Source organism: Coloeus monedula (genome assembly GCF_965178545.1).
Source record: "Coloeus monedula genome assembly, chromosome: 2".
Classification (NCBI taxonomy): domain Eukaryota; kingdom Metazoa; phylum Chordata; class Aves; order Passeriformes; family Corvidae; genus Coloeus; species Coloeus monedula.
The window spans coordinates 36,440,379-36,462,875 of record NC_138782.1 but is presented as its reverse complement, the minus strand read 5'-3'; the positions used below and the strand labels follow the sequence as shown (position 1 = coordinate 36,462,875).

The 22,497-nt window shown below is 40.6% G+C and overlaps 1 protein-coding gene across 1 annotated transcript in view; it reads right to left on the bottom strand.

The window, feature by feature from the left end:
* The window catches only part of KIF26B (kinesin family member 26B), a gene marked incomplete at both ends in the record, with an annotated part of 277,666 nt that overhangs the window by 228,732 nt on the left and 26,437 nt on the right, over nucleotides 1-22,497 (bottom strand). The window lies entirely within an intron of this gene.

Sequence of the window (22,497 nt, the reverse complement as noted above, 5' to 3'; positions counted from 1 at the left end):
TTGTTTGGGGGTTTTTCGTTTGGTTTGGGATTTTGTTCTGTTGTTTTGGGGTATTTTAAATAAAATCATCACATCGAAATAATATTTGTGCTTAGTAGTCAATACCCATGTTCCTAACACAGGAGGAGCTTAATCTTTTCCTGTATAATCAACAGCCAACTGATCATTTAGATCTACATATACTACCAACAGTTTATAATACCACGGTAGATCTTGCTGACAAGAAAATAAATCTATAACCTAGACTTCTGCAGAACATGTAGGTTTCTCAAAGGTAGAAAGCATGACAGATTTGCTTCAGAAAAAAAGGTAAAACCCAGCTGTGGTTAGCTTTAATTTGTTTGGCATAGTTTGGTTTTCCCTAAAAAAGGAAAAGCCGACAGGGGAGGTAGGAGAGGAGAAGAAAAGAAAAAAGATAAATCACCATATATGTGAATTGGTGCTGTGGTGGTCCTGGGAGAACACTCTCTCTTAAGGAGAAGCCAATACCAGAATGAGTTAGGTAATAAACAGTCCAGATTAATCCAATATTTAATATGGACTGAACTTTACAATAGAGATGCTGTGTGCAGTTTAACCTACCACATGTCCGATTTCCATTCCTTACTAATAAGGAAACAGTTTGTTGCACAAACCCTTACATCAGGGGCTACTGCAGGTTTCACACATTACACTAGCTCTTAGTCCCAGTTCTGATCCTGACTCTGCATGGCATTGTCCATGCCAATTCAGAATATTCTCTGTGTGTGACAGGAGTGCCACAGGCGCTAAGTGACTTTCACAGCATCCGTTCTACCAACGGGCTCGTCCTGAGCCTCAGCAACTGGAGGCTGCACTGCACATCTGCCCTGCAGATACCTGAGAGAAGATAGATAACAAACATGAGAAGACATCCTGCTAGCAGTGTTGGATGTCGAGGTCTCCACTCACACAGGAAAACACTTTGCACTGGTTTCCCAGATCCAAGTGTATGCCATTACCACATGCTCTGCAGCAGAAGGAAGGCTACGGGAAAGCCACACGGCATAACATGCTAGTCAATACAGACCATGCAAGGCCTTTATAACCATCTATTCAAGTTCCTCAGCATGTAAACAGTGAATGAATTGCTAATAATTTCTCATCTGTTTCTGAAAAATACTGTCAGGGAAGTTTTCTAGTAAAGGCTGTTAAAGAAACTAAATCACTAGTAAAATATCTTGGGTCAGCAATGAACCAAAAAGGAGCCAATTATTCACTACAGCAAAAGATCAGCTGTAAGGTTTGAGGTACATTGGATTATTTTAAAGTATATTTGCCTGTAAGTGGATGTCCAGAATCATATTTGCTGAACACTGTCTCTTGCCACTCTGAAAATTCAGTTGCAGAACCTGCATATCCTGCAGTTTGGTAGCCCAGTATGAAAAAAAGTGAAGCCCAGAAAGTAGCCTGCTGCTAATCAAGGAGACCTGAAATTAGTAAAATTAATTTTAATCTCTAGTCACTAACCTGTTTATTCTTTAGCTATTTAAAACAGAAGAAAAGAGAGCTTTGATCCAGCTCCAAGAAAAATATTGTTGTTTACATACAGTGTTCAATATGTTCAGCCCTGATCTGGAATTATTTCAGAGATTGGCTGCATATTTCACAACTCTTGTTATTAACACTCAAGACTCTTCTGGCTCAGAAATGCTGGACTGACTTTCTTGCAGGTAAATATTCACTTACCTGTAAGGAAAACAAACTTTAACAGCTGCTGCCATATCTTCTGAAAAGACTTTTAATAATAACCTCTCCAGAGGCTAGAGTGTCAAGACACAACTGGTGCCAATGACTTTTAGAAGGTATTTGAGTACCACAGATAAAAGAAGGTGGACTGGGCTTGGTAACTGTTGTTTGGAAAGCTGTATTGAGACAAGGGTGAGGTTGGTTTTTTTCCTTCTTTTTAATTCTACGAAACATTCAATTCAATATGATGGAAACAGACACTTCATTTAAAAACACAGCTGGAAGGTTGTTAAGTATTTCACTGTATGGCTGGTGCTTGGTGTGGCAGCCTTGAACACACCTTCACATTCTACAAGAAGCAGCGGAAGGCTTGACACCTGTCTTTTATCAGCAGCTCTTGGCATTTAGTAGAAACACAAAACGTTTGGTGCATGGGGAATAAAATGAAGGACTGCAAGAGAAAGCCATTCCCTTATATATGTGATCTAAATCAAAGCAGATTTCACGCATGATTCACTGAAGCAGGAGTAGTGCTTTCCAAAGATTTGGGAAAAATGCAGTTCTCACTTGTCCCAGACGACAGATTCTGGTGCAGCCATGGTCTCAGAAATGAGGGTACCCCTCTGGGCAGGGCCTTGCACATTTTCAGGACTTGCCCTCCAGTTCCCACAGCAAAACTGAAATTTGCCCTCTTGGACCAGGAGACATCAGGCTCTATTTCCTCCCTCACCACACACACAAGTCCTGGCAGCTGTACAGCTGCAAGACCAGCTTGCACTGGGGCCACTCCTCTGCAGAAACAGATCTTTCTTTTTCCCCAGGAACTCTGCCCCTTTCCTCTCCACAGTCCTTAAACACCAGTCTTAAAGCTAAAGAATTGCTGTGTGCCTACAGCCAACTGATGGAAAGCCTAGAAAAATATTTTTACACTCCCCATCTGAGCACAGGAGATGCATGATGGTTGACTATTCTTTGCTTTTTACAGTTTGCTTATAGCAGGAAGGAGTTCACAAGATTTAGCCAGACAAAAAAAAACAAACCAGAAAAAATATGCACACTATTTTCCACCTCTTTTATCACATCTAGTGCTGTACCTTTTAAGTTCTTAGGTGGAGACCTCTTCCTGTTACTCTGTCTTTCTAAAGTTATATATCAACCATCTTTGGGGATGTGCAGTTACACAGCATTTCATGTACTCACTTTGACACTGAAATGCATCATAAAGCACATTACAACTCTCCTGTATCCCAAACATACCTTGCCACCACGTATCCTGACAGCCATAGACAACAGCCAAGAAGAGATTATGGTTTAGGTCAGACTACTTCAGAAGTATTTTATTTACATTTAGTTAACACAACCATACAATTAAAATTTTAGATAAAACACCTTTGGCTAAGATTTGATACCTTTGGTTAATACATCCTCTTGCCATCCCAGATCATACATTTCAAGCTTGGCTTTGATAAGACAGCTCATAAACTCAATATTCCTGACACAAATGAAGAGTACAGATACAGAAGAGAATAAGGCAAACTTAAAAGTTTGTACTTAAAACCAGAAATAAATAAATCAAAAGCACAACTCCCAATTGGTTAAAAGCCACTTAAAAAAAAAATCATAGAACCATAGAATGGTTGGGTTGTAAGGGACAATAAACATCATCCTGTTCCAACCCTTCTGCCATGGACTGGAACACCTTCTACCACACCGAGTTGCTCAGAGCCCCATCCAACCTGGTTTTGAACAACTCCAAGGATGGGGCATCCACAGCTTCCCTGGGCAACCTCCAGTGCCTTACTAACCTCACAATAAAGATTTTTTTCCCCAATATCTAGTTTAACCTATGTTTAAAGCCATTACTTCTTGTCCTGTCACTATGTGCCCTTGTAAATAAAGGGCACTCTCTTCCCATCTTTCTTGTAGATGCCCTTCAAGTACTGGGTCACCCCTAAGCCGCCTCTTTTCTAGACTGAACAATCCCAGCTCTCTCAGCTGGAGACCCCAGAGGTGGATGCATCACTCCAGGTGGGGTCTCACCAGAGCAGAGCAGAGGGGCAGAATCCCCTCCCTCACCCTGCTGGCCACTCTCTGTTGCAGCTCAGGATACAATTGGGTCTCTGGGCTGTGAGGGCACATTGCTGGCTCATGTCCAGCCTCTCATCCTCCAGCACCCCCAAGTCCTTCTTTCCAGGGCTGCTCTTGATCTGTTCATCCCCAGCCTGTGATGACACCGGGGGTTCCCTCAACCCAGGTGCAGCACCTTGTACTTGGTCTTGTTAAACACATGAAATTCCCATGGGCCAACTCCTCGAGCTTGTCCAGATGCCTCTGGACGGCATTCCATCCTTCAGGAGTGTCAACTGCACCACTCAGCTTGGTGTCATCTGCAAACTTGCTGGGGGTGCGCTTGATCCCTTTGTGTATGTCATCTATTCCTTCTAAACACTTGTGTGCACACTGCCTTGGTAAGGACACACTGATGCCCTCTTCCCCAGTGTCTGTGCCAGTGAACCACTTAAAGTTTTAAGAAAAGCTGCTGAATTTGTGGATTTGACTTTTCAGTTATTCCCTAAGAAGATGGAGGTCAACAAGAATTTAAACAACATAATTTAATAAAAAAAAAGGCCATGCTGACCTCTTATACTTCTCCAGCCAAACACAGGATGTCTGTTAGATTAGCCAACGGGCATGCTGCTTGTTAAGTACCCAGTGTTTTAACACAACATGCTTTCATTCTGCTGTAAACACTTAATAGCGAGCGCACATCACAAGACACAGTGGAAGAGCTCCCCTACAGGGCTGATTGCTCACCATTCAAAAGCTTACAAGCCACTTGAATTAACTGCTAAATAAATCTCTATACCTACCCCTTTTCTCCTCCAACAGCTCTGTAACCCCTAGTGGCTGGCAGCAATCCAAGCCAGAGCTTGAATTACTGCAGAGCCCAAGAACCTCTTCAGTTCATACCCATTCATTCTCTCCCCTCCCTTACCCCAACTTACAGCTGGTCTTTTTTACTGAGAATATGAAATGTTGTTAATAAATGGATAACTTTTTGCTTCTCCAGGCAAGAAAGTGAAAGAGGGGGAGTATCTAGAACTGGAAAGCAATAAACACAAAGTGTATTTGGAAAACCACAGTTGGTGAAAAACACTTGCCCTCTTTGTACTTCAACTACCAGGCGTTCTCTGATTTTCAGTTAAAACACGAAGGGGTCAGCATAGAGTGATGCAAGATGGAGAGCATTTTTGCAAAGTAAATGCCATTTAATGGATCAAAATCATATTGCAGATTGAAGCTATGTAACATCTCTCCCTTGCACTGCATAAGGGTCCTTGGAGTCCCACTGCTTTTTGTACAGTTAGTCATGGTGTATAAAATAAAGTAGGTAGCTAAGTACTTCCAGGATTGAAGGCTGAAATTTCAAAATTATTTTGTCATTATCTGAGGCTTTCTCAGATCTTTCTATAGCCTTCCTTCTGCATTTACACTAATCTTTGGTACCTTTACCTAAGGCATGTCTAGTAGAAATGGAGGCCAAGCCACAGTAGAACTTGTAGAGGAACCCAGAGGAAAGAAAATCTTCCAGGTGTGTCACCAAGTTTCCAGATGCTTTGCTGGGAAACTGTGGTGTGTAAAAAGACAGGAAAAGCATCAAGGAATATCTCAAGTCTTAGCTTCAACTGTCACAAGACAGTTACTAGCAATAATTTAAAGAATAACATGGCAGTCAAACAGACAAAACATGGGAATTCAAGACTAAAAGGTATCACTTGCTAAGCAGCTCTCATGGATGGATTCCTTAACAAGCATGTTCTTTGGGTACAGTTTGTTATTAAAATATCGCACACCTGGCATTTATTTTAAATCCTTCTCACACCCTACTTGCCCAGCATACCCAAGATTTAAAATCTTCAGTGATCATTTCTTTGCTAACTCTGTTTCATATTCACTAAAGAGAAGTTAAAACATAGCATTAGCAGTACCATGTAAAAAATGTTACACCAGAAACACAGCCCAGCTAGAACTTCTGCTCTAATCAACTAACTGTATCTTGTTGAGGAAGATGCAAAACACTTCAAATTCAGTCTGATGTGCAATATATCAGAAACCACTTTCCCCTTCCTCCAGTGACCAGCCTGTCCTCAAAAATGAGGACCAACGTCACACAGCGGATTTGAGAGCATTTGCATCCTGCCTACTGCAGCCACAGCAACAGCTTGTCTTACAGGAAAAAATAATATAAAAATAAATAAAGGAGGAATATCTTCAGAGATGGTTTCAGTATTATATCTTCACAACATGTTCTGTAAGTTATCTGCTGCAAGCTCGGTGTAAGTTTGCTCTCATTTTTGTTGCCTTTGTGGTTCAATGGTTAGGAAGAGATTGGCCCAAGATGTAGTTTTGATGCTGGGATACATTTAGCAAAGCACTGAGGACCCTGAGCAAGGCAAGTACTAGGAGTGCAAATACAAATCAACAACTGGATACAGTTCTACTCTGTTCTTCCAGTTTTCCTCACAAAACCACAAACACTGTGAAGACACCCTGTTTCTGGAAGCCCCCTCACCAAATCATCTGCAGACAATTAATACATCGCTGAAATTTTATTTGTATCCAAATTATAATAGAAGCAAGCTTGGTATGTCCCAATACAAACACAGGCAAGGTTTAACTCCCCTACAACACGTGAAATCCCCTCTCACTGCCTGTATTTTCCAGCAACTGAGGACATTCAAATTCAAAACACTGGTTAGCTTCCACTTTTTGCAATCAGCAGTAATTTAGAGATTAATATGACATAGTTAATAAAGCTGTAAACAGAAGCTCAGTTCTTGCCTGTGAATGCTGATTTAGAACATGAAGAATCATTCTAGTAGCACAAAAATAATTGTTTTATCAAAAGCCAGGCCACATTTTGCCTCTTTTTACCTATAGCATGGGCCAAATCCTACTATGTCCTCAGCTAATTTGGATTTAGCCACACATTACAAGCATGCTGGCAAGCAGCCAGAAGAGATCATCAGCAGATGGCAGAATTGGCTACAATCTATTTTGTAGTTAGACCACACGGCTGTGTCTGCATCAAGTGGGGAAACAAGACTTTCAAAAGGGGAGGAGAAAAAATAAATTGGATTCAGGAGGCTCTGTAGATTATTGCTCTCCCCCTCTCCTTCCCTCCCAAAAGGAGCAAATGAGAAAGATAAAACACAGATGTGCTACAGAGAAACATCTTGAATGGAAAGCTAAGCTGTAACCTAATAGTATTCTCTAATGAGTGTGTTCCTGATTTCCACACAATTGCTGTAGATATATTCCTGGTCAGTCAGATGATTCAGGTGTCTAGGGGGATTACATAGCAAGAGACCCACCCAGTGCATACAGGTCAGAATTAACAGACTCAAACCCATAGCACAAAACACAACTACAGTGTCAACTTTGGTTCAAGTTTCAGAAAGATCCTACAACAATCTTTGAGGTGGCTGTATTAGCTGTCAGAAAACAGGGACTTCTAAATATCATCTCTCCACAGAAAATCCTTGTTCCTATTCTAGAACCAAGAGATACAAACCACCATCATCAGTTGTATTATGGTTTAGAGAAACCAGTTAAAGTCAGAGGCAGGTGTGCTACACGCTTGTTCAAGTGCTCAGCTAAAGATCATGCCTTCTTTGGGTAGCTTGCAATTCCTGTGAAACAAGGCAGGTAATATTCCATTCCACCATTTTTTCAGTTTTTCACAGATGGAGGAAATGAGGCTCAGCATCACTGCAGCTTTCTCAGTTTAACAGCCTGTCAGAGAAGGTTTTACTACTAAATCTCAGTGGCATAGCTCATCATGAAGCCCTGCCCAAAACAAATTCAAAGAGTCTAGAGGACAGAGACCAAGCCCACAGATGGAACGAAAACCCACAAGTAGTTCCAGCATGCCAAGAGCTACAGTATGTGTAACAGTGAGTAAATCTCCTCTCTCAAGAAAAAGAGAGAATGGGAAGATTGGAGGCATCTGGCAGTGGGGAGGAGATATTGTTAGCAATGTTACCACTGGCTTTCCTTAAAACCTTTCCCAAAAGCTTTAGACATGATTGTCTGAGCTGATGTTTTTCGGATGAGGTAACAAAACCTTGCTAAGCTAGGGATCATAAACAGTCTACAACCAGCCAGTTAATTTATACCATTATTTGCAGTTTTAAGCTTAATCAGCACCATGTGTCCCCACAAGATGACTGAGTAGCACTGTACAAGGTTAGACCATCTGGAGCTGGGATTTTACTTTCTTTTGATTCTTAACTGTTACCACTAATTCTGGTGTGCCCACTGTCTCCCTGAGCTTTAGTCCCTCCTGCCAGATCAAGACCCTATGTATAGATACAAATGCTGACGCGGAGAACATTTTTGCCTCCCACCTCTGCAATAACTCACAAGCACATAATTTCTCAAACACTTCCATGCCTTACAGAATTCCTTTCTTTGCCTTCTTCAGTTTACTCTTTCCCCCCCCTGCCCACACCATCTCTTCTGACAATTTAGGGAAACAAATGTCAGACCAAGATACTTCATGTCATGTCTTCCAATGACAGTCCATGTTGACCAGATGACCCTTACCAAGATTACATAAGCAGAATTCAGTATGACCATATCTCTTTTCATTCCCCAAAAGAAGATCCAGTGCCTAAGAATGCCAAATTTTTTCCCTACGCAGTACAAGAGCTCCAGTAAAGACAAGTGTGCACATGCTGCTCATGCGTCTTGCTCGCTCCGGCGAGCATTCACTGTCAGTCATCACCACAACTTCTAGAGTGAGCAAGTTTAAAAACAACAAATGGCATATTCTGGAGCAAGACTTGATACTTCAAAATATCCTCCTCAGTCTAAAACTAAAGACAATTCCACTAAAAATATAAAGGGCCCAATAACAAAGAGCTGTGCTAAATCAATTTTCCTTGCCTGCAGTACAATCTGGATTTAGCTACTTAGTACATCTTAATAAACAAGATACTCATTCAAAGCATAATAAATGAAATGCTTTGCCTTGAGGGACAGTTTTACTTAATAGTTTGGTGTTACAATGACAGAACATGTGATCTGTCAGTATGAACATCTTTTGTTCTCTGGAACATTTTGAAAATGGGTGGTCTGTCTGCTTCACAGTAGATCATGCTTAAGACACATAGCACCCTTCACACCCACAGCAATATGCTTAATATAGGAAAAACATTTTGCTTTGATAAGGAAATCAAACAGAAATCACAAAACAAAACAGAAAAAAGTGCTTCTGTGGAAAGCAATTCCCTAGTTTCCAAAGTCTGTGATGTACTTTATACCGAGTCACAGAAAACCCACACACAGAAAAACCTACTTGGGAACATGATTTAAACAGTTAAAAAAAAAAACCCATACACCACAGAAGCACAAACCAATAAGCAGCTGAAAGACAGTTGGTACTTTTTCTCAGCATTGGAAAGTTTGATAAAATAAGGAACTTCAGAGCAACGTTAGAAGCTGCCATCCCTATTTGACATACACTTAACAAACACAGACATGGAAACAACTAAAGAAGCTCAGTTTCTCTGTGCTCAAGTAGTCGTGTGTCTACAAGTATCTGCAACACAAATATCAAAGAATGGACAATTAAGCATGAAGCCAATCCTGCCGGCAAATGCAGAACAACTGGAAAATGAAAATGACTGCATCTTCAGTTATCTGTTCCCACACACATGCATTTTCTAAGTATGTATTTCATTTATACACCATACACAATGTTGCAAGGGTAGATTTAAAATAATTCCATGAACCTTGAATAAATTCCTCTCCATGGACACCACCATTAGAGATACTGGCATCTGATCCCATACACAGCTCCCATACATAAATAATTCCCTACCAAGGCCAGTTGCAATGCTGATGTTTATTATGATTATTTAATCCTTATCCCCAAAATACACACATGTTGATAGACAGTGGAAGCAGAAATTATTTTCTTCCCTCTTTCTGACAGACCATACACCAATCTGCCACCTTTCAGGTTATCAGCCAAGCACAGAAACAGCTGTATCTGATCACAGTAATGGTCCATCTATCGCTTCTATACCAATTCATTTAGGGGCTCATTTGTCCCTGATGCATGAGAGTTTCTCTCCTTCTAGATATTTAATCTGATTTTGAGTAACATAAGCCCTTCCGGGCTCAAGTTTCCTTCAGAGTCTAGTCACCCAAGTTTGTCAATTATATCAAAATTAGTGATCACATTTGCAACCCCCCTTGCAACAAATGCCTCTAGTTGCCAGACTAAGCATAAAAGGCATTTTAGACTGAAGTGATTCTGCAACAATGAGTGGGGGGGGGCGGAGGGGGGAGGGAAGTGGTGAGGGAGTTTGTGATCCCACAGGAAGCAACTCAGAAAGGAAAAATGAAAAGCTGCTCTTTTTTATAGGAGAGTAGCATTAAAAGATCCAACAGCAAAATGTTCTTATGATGATGAAAGTCAAGATATATAACAGCAGCTCAATAAGGCTTCATCAAGAGCTCTTTCAGGATCATAAAAGTCAAAAAAGGAGAGGTACAAAGATACACTGATACAGGTGAGTATAAAGAGATATACAAGCAGGAGAGATGCAAAAGTCAGAAAGGCTAAGGCACGGGCACACTATGAGTCAAAACTGCCAAGGGAAATAAAAAGTTACCATAAGGAAGTTACATTAATAACTAGAAGTGGATGGATGCAGAATAGACAAATCCATTACTGTAGGAGTGTCTTCCACTAACCAACAGAGAATGTGAAGAGATACCTGATGGCACAGCTCAGACAATCACCTTGGGCTTCACATTATTTTTAACGAGAGTTAAGAACTAGGATGTTAAAATAGGGAAAAATAGAAAAAAACAGAAATTAATATAAGTAGGTACAGACCATATATTTAGGCTGGCACGGTTTAATGAAATGTACCAAAAACACTTAAAGAATAAACTAGTTTTTGAGAATTCATACAGAACAGATGGAATCCCAAAAGGGCAAACTGAATTACTAGCAGTAGAAAGGGAGCTATTAAAAGGCATGGCCAGTATAGCTTTGATATCCAGAGCAATGCTGAAGTGAAAGAAGAAAACTTAACTTAGGATCATGTAGGGAATAACAACAGTCAACAAAAGCAAATACTGTCAAATCAATATATGACTTAAATTATGGCAGAAAGGATTAGATGCACAACTAGATGTAACTGAGTTGTACCACCTATTTCATTTGTGGACTATGGAAACATGGTTTATATCAAATTGCAGCTAAAGAATCATGCAGCTGGCTGAAAAAAACCAAAACACATTTTTGATCCATAGTTCTTGGTAATTCATTATCAAGCTAGGAAAGCGTGAAGCATGGCAAGGTTTTACTCACAGTCCAGTACTACATGATAGTATGAAAGAAAGACTGTCCTCACTTGCAGATTTAGTGGAACTTATCAGCCCAGGAAAAGCATTATAGGCACCTTAAAGGCCAGGGCTAACATGCAACACCATTTCTCTGTTTCCAAATAAAGACATTTCATTATTTCTCCAACTAAAAGTGATTGATCCAGTAAACAGGAAAAGAAAGCCCTCAGATTCAAGAAGAGTTACAAGTGTTTGAGCAGTAGCCTATCAGCATTTCAAGAAGAGTCTAACACTTTCTAGCACTCTCATCCTGTTGTTTTGATGTTGCTCTTCAAGCTGCTGCCTGAGAAGCACAATGTTTGATAGGCTCAGGTTTGGAAATCATTCTGCCAGGCAATGGCAACAATGACCTGATTTAAGTTCTGAGTCACAGTTTATTATAAATGCTTGAGTATATAGTTTCAGAAAGTTAATAATAGCTGGTCCTTGTATTGACAACTAGATTGACAGTCTAGACCCAAACACATGTTGAGAGAGCTGCTATCAGGCAGAACAGAAATACTCAGACATAAATAGTTCCATCACATTTTTGAAACCTTGAGGGTTTCAAGTCTCCAGAGACACCCAGACATTAAGTGTCATGTGGTTTAAACTGGCATCAGAGCAGCTCTGAAGGGCACATAAAAGTATGCCTGTAAAACCGTGTTTCATGCGCTCATTTTCACATGAGCAATAGTGACCTGAGGGAAAGAGGATTACCGCCCAGATATTAATGACTACTTGGAGCTGACATCACAAAGCTTCATTTCAAGCATCATCTATGTCTAGGTAACAGCCAGCACCCCAGAAATGTCTCACTTCTCAGCCATGAGCAGCAGCTGTGACCACCCCTGTACCTCACGAAACATGTCACTGGCTAGAGGAGATGAGGTAGATTAAAAGGATGGGTTTTGGAAACAAGGTGGTTGCTGTGACACCCAGCGCTCAGGATTGCAAGCTGGCAAGCCAGCTGCTACCAGACAAAAAAATCCCAGAATGAAATGTCAGCTTCTAGAAAGCTTTTGTAAGGATTTCTTTCCTATTACTTTGTCTGCCACATCAGTTACTGCTCCTGAATGAAAACAGCAGGGACAAAACCATCAAGCTTCTTTCAGACAAAATAGTAATTGAGCACAAGAGTTTTGCCTGCCTAAGTAAGATTTGCACATCTCTTTTCCCTCAAGTATCTGTTTAAACTGTTACCTCAGTTGTGGAGGGTGAACCATCTGAAGGTCAGGTTCGCCTTCACTCATGTTATCAAATCCCTTTTTCAAGGTCCCATGTCTCCCTTGGGGCGGCAAATCAGAGGCATAGGCAGGAAAATGTACTCTGCATGTAACCCCAAGGTTATAAGAAAAGCAGGTAATACTGCATCAGAAAATAAGGGGGGAATGAATTTACAAACTATCAACTACACTCTACAGATTCAGACTCTTGAAGGCTTGTGATTCAAGATTTTAGAAAAGGGACACATTACCTCATGATAGTAATCCCAAGCCTTCAAAGAAACTGCAGACTGAGGAAAAACCACACACAAAACCTCAATAGTTTATAAAATAAAGAAAACAATTCACTGTATAGTAAGAAAGTGTGACACAAGCTTTTGGAAATTTAACTCTTCTGTACTGCTCAGATACAGTATCTGCAGGCCGTGGATGACATAGTAGATGTCTTATCACTCATCCTACAACTTCCTCAGTTCTTAGGACCAGCCTGGTTTCGGAATGGCAGATGTTGATGGGGCCTCTATCCAGGGCTGGTTTTTTGTTTTCAGATGCTGTATCTCCTACTCAGTGCCAACCTTTTTAAACTTCATATTTTTTCATGTTGCAATAGTTACAGGCTCTATAATCAGTACACTAATACCAGTAAACAAGCTGTCAATTTTGCTCCCAAACAAAACTGTACAGCAGGATTATCTGGGAGAAAATCTTATTTGCCAGAAATGTATGTGTGAGACAGTACAAAGACTAAGAACAATATATTTCCCTGAATCCCAATTCCCTTATTCACCTTCCTACTTCACTACAAATTCATACCGTCACTGGGACTGGCTTAATTTACAAATCAGAGCCCCCGAGGAACTGTTTTAAATACTACACACAGAGACACAAAAAAAGTAATCCATGTACCACAGAACGAGTAGTACATACCTGCCCAAACGGAACTTAATCCTTCTGTATTTATGATTCATCTCACATTCACATCCAGCCACAAGCACAGCTGAAATTATCTTGCAAATACGATGTTTCTACCTTTAACAGTGAAATACTTTTCAAGTTTGGCAAGAAGACATTACATACTATGACTAAATGTTATTCTTGGAAACAGAAAAACTAAACTTTTCTGTAAGAAAGCATAGACTCATGTTTTACAGATCAGTTATGTGTAAAAACAGTTAACTTCTATGTGACACAAGCCATTCTGGCCCTGCAGACCTCCTGAGGATACTCATAATTAAGATTTTGGGGGAGAAAAAAGCAGGGGCAAGAGCAGGGAATTTAAGGGAAGCACAGATATCTCTATTTAGGAGCCAAAACTATATTGAAAGACTTCAACCCACTTCATACCAAGGTAAGTGCGTTACAGAGGTGCCCTGTGCACAAGACTACTATATTCCCCTGCAAGTGCAACAACTGCATGCTTACTATGTATAGCCTTTAATGGCTATTAATAAAAACTATCCAAGGCTTGCTTGATGGACAGATATTTAATGCTGTGAATGTTAGCATCTGGCTCTTATTCTCTTCTCAAAAACTGATACAGACCTTTACAAAAGAAAACTGAGTAAGAATAATACAGTGAACGTGGGGGAAAAAAAGAAGTACTATGGCTTGTATTTTGTTTGGGGGGGTTCTCTGAATTTTCCGGGGTTCGCTTTGTTTTTTTAATAAAGGATTAATCCCCCTGCTCTCTTGTCCATGACACCTTAGGTATCATCTTCCAAACATCTCAGCAGGTTCTAGCCCACCCATAGCTTCAGGGATTAATTAGATACTCCCTGTGTCTGAAAGACACCATAATTTCTTACCCATTGATTACTATTTGCAGGCCTCTTTGATTACAGGCCTCTTTAATAGTATTTTCTTCAAAACTGACCAAAGCAGCCAAAGTATTTCCAGTGTAGCTATCTGCAAAGTTAAAAGAAATCCTTCTTTTTTATGGTTACTGCAGCCTTCTGAAAAAGATGAAGGAAACTATGATTAAATTAATAAGTTTAATGTTTGATTAACTAATCCTTGTAATCAGACTAGCAAGCTTTTTGTGCTTCACTACAATCTTTCCCACCAGTTCAGCCCCCTACAAGAGCAGCATTTTTTCTCATTTAAGATCTACTTGCTCTTGAGATCATGTTTGAAGGAGAAGGTAAGCAACAAGAGCTGTTAAAGTCATTGTTGGGACGCCTCCCTAATGAGAAAATCATGAGCAAATTTATTCATACATTCACAAGCAAAAAAAAATCACAATCAATCTCTTTTATCATCAGCTTCAAAAATGCAACGACTACATTGAATACCTTTATTCTGAGCAGTGCATTTCTGAACCCCATACTTCTGCTCCTCCTGAGCAAGTCAGCCCAAAGGCAAAGCTAGCAGCAGCAAATGAAGAGTGAAAAGAAGGTGGGGGGAGAGAGGTACCTTCAATTCTTAATTGCACTGGGTAGCATCTGTGGAAACATTCCCGTAATTTATCAGATAAGCAAGAAATTCAACTGCCTACTAGACTGTGCTGTTCACAACAGCTGCACAGTGACACATTTGTGCACCACTGAAGGAAGTGAGAAAGACTGTATTCAGTTCTTTTTCCTCTTTTACCCTTCACGTGAATTCCACAGCAAATAAGGTGTCTGTTCCTGCAGAGGTTAGGGAATGAGAAGATTAATTTCAGAGCATTTCCCTCTGAAAAAGTATCTTTGAATATAATCACTTATTTGATTAAGGAAATAGTTGCATTGTTTCATATACTACTCCTTACGGTAATATTTAGACATGTATGTTCTGTAAAAATATACACAACTTTAGTTACCAAGAGACAAAAATCTGAAGAAGGCTCAGCAATCAAGATAGATCCTTGTCAGAAGTTTCCTGCATGCTCTTTCACTATAGATGGTAATATCAAGTCTGTGGATGCAGTTCCACTAGCCCTAGGTAGGTATTTGTTAGCATTAGAATTTCACAATAGAAAAATTAATTGTTTAATTGAAATATCTCTTCCTCCTCTCCTGCAGTGAGACAAAACATTCTACAACACCTAACACCACCTGCAGGAAACTGGCAGTAATACCTCCCCAGGTACGGCAGCAACTGATGGAAGGGATGCCAAGCCAAACTAGAAATCACTCAATCGAATGCATTTCTATTAAACCTGCCAGAACTGGGGGGAAAGTCAACCCAAAACAGTAAGTTTGCCTCAGCATTTCCTCTATCCCAAAACACAGAACGTTGATAAAGAAAGCAAAAAAGAATGGAATTGTTCATTTTCCCCCTCATTTTCCTGCAACAGACTTTATTTCCTCAAACCTATAATATTTGCAAATATTTATGGGAAGATATGATGCACATAAAAGCCTCCTCTATTGCTCTGTTGGAGGGGAACTGCTTTTCCTAGTGTTTTGATCCCAGATGACTACTAGAGCTTCAACCTAAAATAAACTTGCTAAAGCAATGCTACAGAAGAAGGGAAGCATTACACATAACCTAGCACAATAATTCCTGTTCCTCAGACTGGATTCAGCACCACAGGAACATGGGAGTAAAGCATGCAATAATCACAGTTCATAGGATCACAGCATCCCTCAGACTGAAAGCAACCTCAAGAAGCCTCAGATCCCATTTCCTTCCCAGACCGAGGCCAGCTGATAGGAATACACTCAGGTGAGCTGATTTCAGTATCACTGAGAAGCTCTCATACTAATATGGACCAAGCTCACTAAGGATAGTACATCCACAACTTCACTGCAAGGAAGACAGAAGGGAAGAAAGAGTGGGGGGAGTGCTGATGAGCCCTACTACTCAAAATCAGGACATGTGAAGAATCAGCAGCACTTATCCCTCCACCTGACCCTGAAAGTAAACAGTAACGTCCAAGTTTGGAGAGAAGTTGTTCATTATATGCAGGACACACAAGGAAATCTTTTATTCCTCAACAGATACATGGAAGTTACATGTTCTTGACTTTACTTCATATGCAAGTTACCAGATCAAGAATTCCCACAACCACCTCATGGGATCTGTCACTCCTACTTGCTTGTTCCTCCCTGGAGTAAAGCCAAACCACACCATAAATTGACATGACAATTTAGAATTTTTCTCTCTGGTAAGATTTGTTTCCTCCATTTTTTTACTGCACATTCATTATTCATTTTTCTCTAAATAGTCCTAATGGTAGCATAATATAGAAAGTTGCATGTGCAAATCTTTGCTGAATCAGGACCAGAAAGAATCCTACCATTTCACACTACTTAAAAACCCACTTCCCTGTGACCAGCCTTACCACTTTAATTTTTATTAGAATTATTCTTGATGCCTGCAGCTAGCCTTCCCAAAATGTAGAGAAACAGATGCATAATAAAAACTCTACTTATACCCTGGATGAGACTAATCAATACGACCCTAAATTGTGTGTTTATTTCCACTTTTTTTAAGGGAAACAGCAACTGAAAAGCAACAACTTGTGTCTGGAGGATGGGTAATTATGGACAGCAAGTGTCATTTCAATATAAATAGCGGAAATAAATGTAAATTACACAACACTTAACTCTTACGAATTGGCTGTTAACTGAGACAATAGTCTACAAGATGTTGTTTGGAGTATCTCATTAATAAAATTCAAAACTGTTTTCAGCAATTATGTGCAATCGTTGTCATTTTATCACTGGCCAAAAGTAGTCTCTCACTGTATGCTTCAACATGTAATTGTATCACAGATTGTCAAGAAAACCATCCTGTCCACAGGGGAGAGATCTGGAGCTACACCACACCAACACAGAAGTGTCACACACTAGCAAAAGTAAATGTTAGTTCAGGGAAGAGCCTGCTGCTAGAGAAGACCAGTAAATGTTCTCAAAAGACCAAGAACAGCATTTTCAAACAGCGAAGGGTCATTCCCCTAAACTAATTTTAGCTGCTCTAGAAATGCATCTTTCAGGCCTTGTTTTGGCTTAAGATGTTTTTTATAGCTGGCTTTTCCTCTCAAGATTAATCTTCTGGTGTGGTTTATAACATTAGGCATTGCACACTCATTTGTGAATTACCTTGACAACCTGCTCTGCAGAAGGCAAGTAAGACACTGGTTCTGCAGCAGCACAAGTAGTCCCACCTCAGTCCCTGTAATGGCATTTTTGGAGGGACATAGGTAACAAACAGCTCTCCTGCAGTCTTGCACAGCCAGTTACCCAACGAGACCAAATACCATTTCCTTGATTACTATGGGGGCTGTGCCACAAGCAGTGCTTGTCTGCCTATACCTGCAAGAAACAGAGCCAGAGCTCAGTCTGGGACACAGCAGTCTGAGCAGAGGCCAACACAGAACCTGCAGCTGAAAACACCCTATAGCACCTGGATGTACCCTGTTCCTCTCCCCATACCCTGCATCCAAACCCAGTGTTTATCCCACACATCCTAGCTCTATGCTTCACCCTTCCAGGCAACCTGCATCATAATTCCATCAGTCCCTTCATCCTGCCTAAAGATTCCCATAGCTTATCCTTCCCCTTGACCTTACACACACCTTCACATCCTACCGGGTCCTTGTCTGTTGCTGGCACACATCAGCCTTACAGGCACAAAGTTAGTGACAGACCAATTATTTCTGTGATTTTAATACACTGCGATGTCAGAATCTCCTCATTTGGAGCACAATTCCAGCCCTTTTTTTGCAGGGACTTATGCCCACTTAGGCAGAAATAGCAACAACAGAAATAAGCATAAGCTCAAACGAGAGCAGCTGGCTACTTCACCATCTCCTGCATACATATGGGACTCACAGGGGCATCACTGACAGGAGCTGTTCTCGAATGCCTGTGACATTTGTAGGCTACCTGAAACCTGTCCAAGTGGAAAGATGGAGGTAACTAGGCCTGGAAAATTTGGTGGACTTATATTTGGGAGATAAATTTGCCTACAATTTTTATGTGTTTGTGTGTCTTGCTGTATCTTTCATTCTTTACAATACATTTGTTAGCAAGGTCCTAGAACACTCTGAAAACATTACCAGAAAACTCACCTCCTGAGTCCAGCTTTCATCAGCAGTGAAACTTCCCAGCTTTTGCCATCCATTCCCTCCTCACAGATACAACTTGAGACATCAAAGAATGTAGGGAGTCTTCCTCAACTGTCACTTGCTAATGTTCTGGGATAAAAATCTGTTCTTATAAATATTAACAGGGATGAAAAATCGTTTTTATAAGCATGAGTTGAAATACTTTTAAAAGCCCCGCACATTCAACAGTATTTCTTCAGACTACCAAAAGCAGAAAATACACATATTTCTAAGAAAAAGTGTACAGCACTTGTATAAGAGAACCGAGAAAAGTTAAAGATAGAAAAATAAACAACAAAATTAAAAGGAATGTATAAAATTGAGGAAGAGATTCACTTCTCCTGTCAGCATTCAATTAACTCAATGAAGTTAAAAGTCATTCAAGTGAAGAAGGAAACATGACCAGCCTTCTCTTGGCTGGTCCAAAAGCACATAAGTCTTAGCTTACCAATAGATCTATCTCCAGCTTTGCAATCAATGTTCCCGCCAAAAGTCAACCAATGCCTTTCAGAAGGAGCAGTTTTAGGCACCAGTTAAAACTGAAATCCAAGTCATCTGTGCTGTACCTCCCGAGGGGAGGGGGACAGACCGAAGTAGGAGCAGACAGAATAACTGCCTTACAAGGGGGATAATGACAGGTAGCTTGACAAGTACCATACTGACTTTACAAAATGTTTCACACACACAGTTTATGCAATGCAGCTAATGACTCGACGGGGGAGGAAGGAGGCTGGGAAAACAGAACACTGCTCATTCATTCTGATGTCATGTTGTTCATACATTACAGAAGCATCCGTCTGTGTTTTGACAACCTGTCAGTCCATCACCACCTAAAGCACACGACTTGCTGTAGGCAATTTGACCCTCTTCTTCCTTTCCTACGCCCTCTGCTTATTCTGAAGAATACAGGCTCTCCAGTAATAGCATTTGATGTTTTTAAGGGCAGGCCAGAGTTTAGGATTATTTTGCATGCTGAGAAAGCCCACAGGCACTCCCACCATTTTATGTGTAATTGCAGCTAGCTCTGTCATGAGGAAGAATGGAAATTTTAATTTTGTTATTCAGATCTTTTCAGAGTCAGAACTAAAGTAAGAGTGGGTCTAGAACTTCACCCAAAAAGAAGCTTTCAGCAGCTTGGGTTAATTAGGTTAACTTAGTGTGGACTTCGGCCTTGTTTCTTTACTTCTGCTTGTTCACATAGTTTTGGTGATAAAAATAAAATTGTGCCTCCAAATATAGATGTTCACAAATATAAGGTTCACATGCCTTGTTTTTTCCACAAGTAGTGCTACCTGAATAGATGGACAGATCAAGATATCCGGCTGTACCAAGTTCTTCGGCTGCCATTCAATAGCAGGGTTAGAAATGGGATGGGAGCCACTTGAATTACGAGACTTAAAATAAGGAAAAAATAAAGGGTAAGTTGCAACCTAGTATTTGAAAGGGGAGATAAAGTGATGGGCAATGTGCTTTCTACCTTTACTTTCTGTACAAGTCAGGTATCTACCAGTCTGCACCCACAAGCACCCTCAAATAAAAAACATTACCAAAAAAGAACCCAGTAGAACAACATTTTGCATGGCTTCTTGTTTTTCCATGTGGAAGTGAGGAGAGATTCCTTTTTTTTTCTTCTTAAACTGTCTTTATCTCATCCCACAAGCGTTTCCCCCTTGCTTTTGCCCTTCAATTCTCATCACCATCCTGCTGGAGGCAAGTCGATCCTTAGGGGCTGACCTTCCAGCTAGGATCAGCCCACCACTGAGGGGCTTGCTAGGTGGCAGTCCTACTGGTCAGGGAAGATTGGAAGTGGAGTACACATGCAATTTAATCAGCTACTCCTTTCAAATATCCAGAAAACAGCATTTGTTCAGTTTTACTCGCATACAGCTGCATTTGAACTAGAAATTTAGCTCATCATTGCACCTGATTAGGCACTGCCTCTCAAATCAACAAACCCTTTTCAAATGCATGCCTACCCTGATAGCAAATTGCTTCTGCCTTCTCCATGCCAAGTACCCTTACAGGAATTTAAGGCAGAATTTATAAGTGCTTAGTGTCCTGAAAGGTGTTAATATTTAGTCCCTCACTCAACACCTGATTAGGGATTCACAGCAATTCAAGTCAAAACTCCCTTTTGCTCCTTCCTGTGATTCCCCCCTACTACTGCTCACATGATAACAGCAGTAAAGCACCTAATGCTGTTTTACACACAGATGAAGCATTGAACGTGAAATAATCTTTTCAAAAGCACAGGCAAAGGCAACTCATCCCCGGCTCATGGGACCTCTCCTCAGAAGTATTTCTTTTACACCTATATCCACCAGACTAAGTGCTCATATCCTCATCCAAGCAAAACTGACTTCAAAGCCTTAAGAATTTCTCCAGACACTACCTGAGCAGCAAACTAGGTGTTAAGGTCAGCACAGTACTGATTTCAGGCCAAAAAAAAAAAAAAAAAGTCTCTATTTTATAGACATTTGAAAGAAAACAACAGAAAATCTAGCAGGTCTGAGTTTAAAACCTGATGTGATTACACAACAGCACTGATGACAGAATCTACTCAAGTTGAGAGTACCTTGTGCTCCCTGCTGCCTTGCACATTACACATTTTCACTAGGACCCAGCTGTGTCAAACAAATTATGGAATAATCATTTCCACCCTTTTGCACACATTTTGCTCTAGCCCAAGTGACCATAGAGAATTAAGAACCAAGCTGTGCCCAAGTCTAGACAAAGTGTTCTTATTCACAAATCAAGGATTTCCTCACACAGTCATCCTGCCATGGATTTTAAAAGACTGAAGAGAGTCATGCTCCTATGACCACAGACTACAGAATTTAGCTGAAATGCCATGCACTGGTGCACACAAAAGTGAGAAGCAGCAGAGGGGGGCTTGTGCATTGGCATCATAGGAGTAACACACCCACCATGTACCTTCCTGACACACCAAACGACAAAACAGATGCCAGAACATTGTGTTGCCTCTGAACACAGGGTACCAAGCTGATGTACCTATGTGGACACAGATCAGCCCCCCAGTGCTTAACAGAAAGCTAATACATTAGAGCTAGCCCACAGCCAGCAAAACTGGCAAAAACTGTGGAATGCTACAAGAGAAGCACACCTCATTAACTGTGCACGTTGTGGGCACCACAGCAAGGAAGGAGGAAGGCCAGATAAAAGTGCTCGCTGGCAGGTCAAGTTGGCACTGGCACTGGCACAAGAACCACTTACCTACATCCAGGAATCATTACCAACCTTTACAGACACCCTGGCACAGAATTGCCCTGCCAGTTCAATTGCTTGCAGGATAAGAGCTGTAGCCACACACACTCACTACTGAAAAACAATCCCCAGAAAAGGGCTGTCAGCACACAAACACAAGGTTGTGTTGACAGTTTTAGCTAATCTGAAAGCAAGGTAATAACCTTTGAGAGCATTTCATGACTTTTTATTTCTCAGCCCAACAGCTTGTCCCCACCTGTGTCTACAGAGGAGAGCACTAAGCACAGGGTAGGGTGAAAGATGCAAGACCCAGAATTACAAGCCATTTACCAAAGTTACCTCCTCTTGCCTTTGGGTAGAAACATCCTAGAAGTTATAGTGGTATAATGATCCAGGTGGTAAATAACCCTTGCAGGGTAAAACTTCCCTATAGTCATGAAAACAGCTGCCCGGAGGAAAAGAAAAAGAAGTAGAGATGTTTGAAGAAACATTTTCTTTCTGTCCAATGCTTTACTTGTTGAAAGTTCAGAGACTTGGAGAAGTTTATATCCATATAACAACATTTTATCCCTCGTTTGCTTTTACAATAAAAACAGAATAAGCAGCTGTGTTTACAGTTTACAGCTTAGAATTAATTTTTATTACCATGTCAAATCATTCATGTTGACTTAATCATCAAATCCATTTAGGCTCTTACAATTGTGGTGATAAATTAGAGTGATAATACAGTTTAACCACAGCACATCAAAGTTTTACGACTTTCACCTGAAGATTTCTGTAGAAAACTTAAACCAGATTAAGTTTCCTGTGGCCCTTATGTGATAGGTGCTTTGCTTGTGGTACTTCAGGCAGTGAAACTCAGGCATTGGAATTTGTAGAAAGTTCCATGGCAATTAA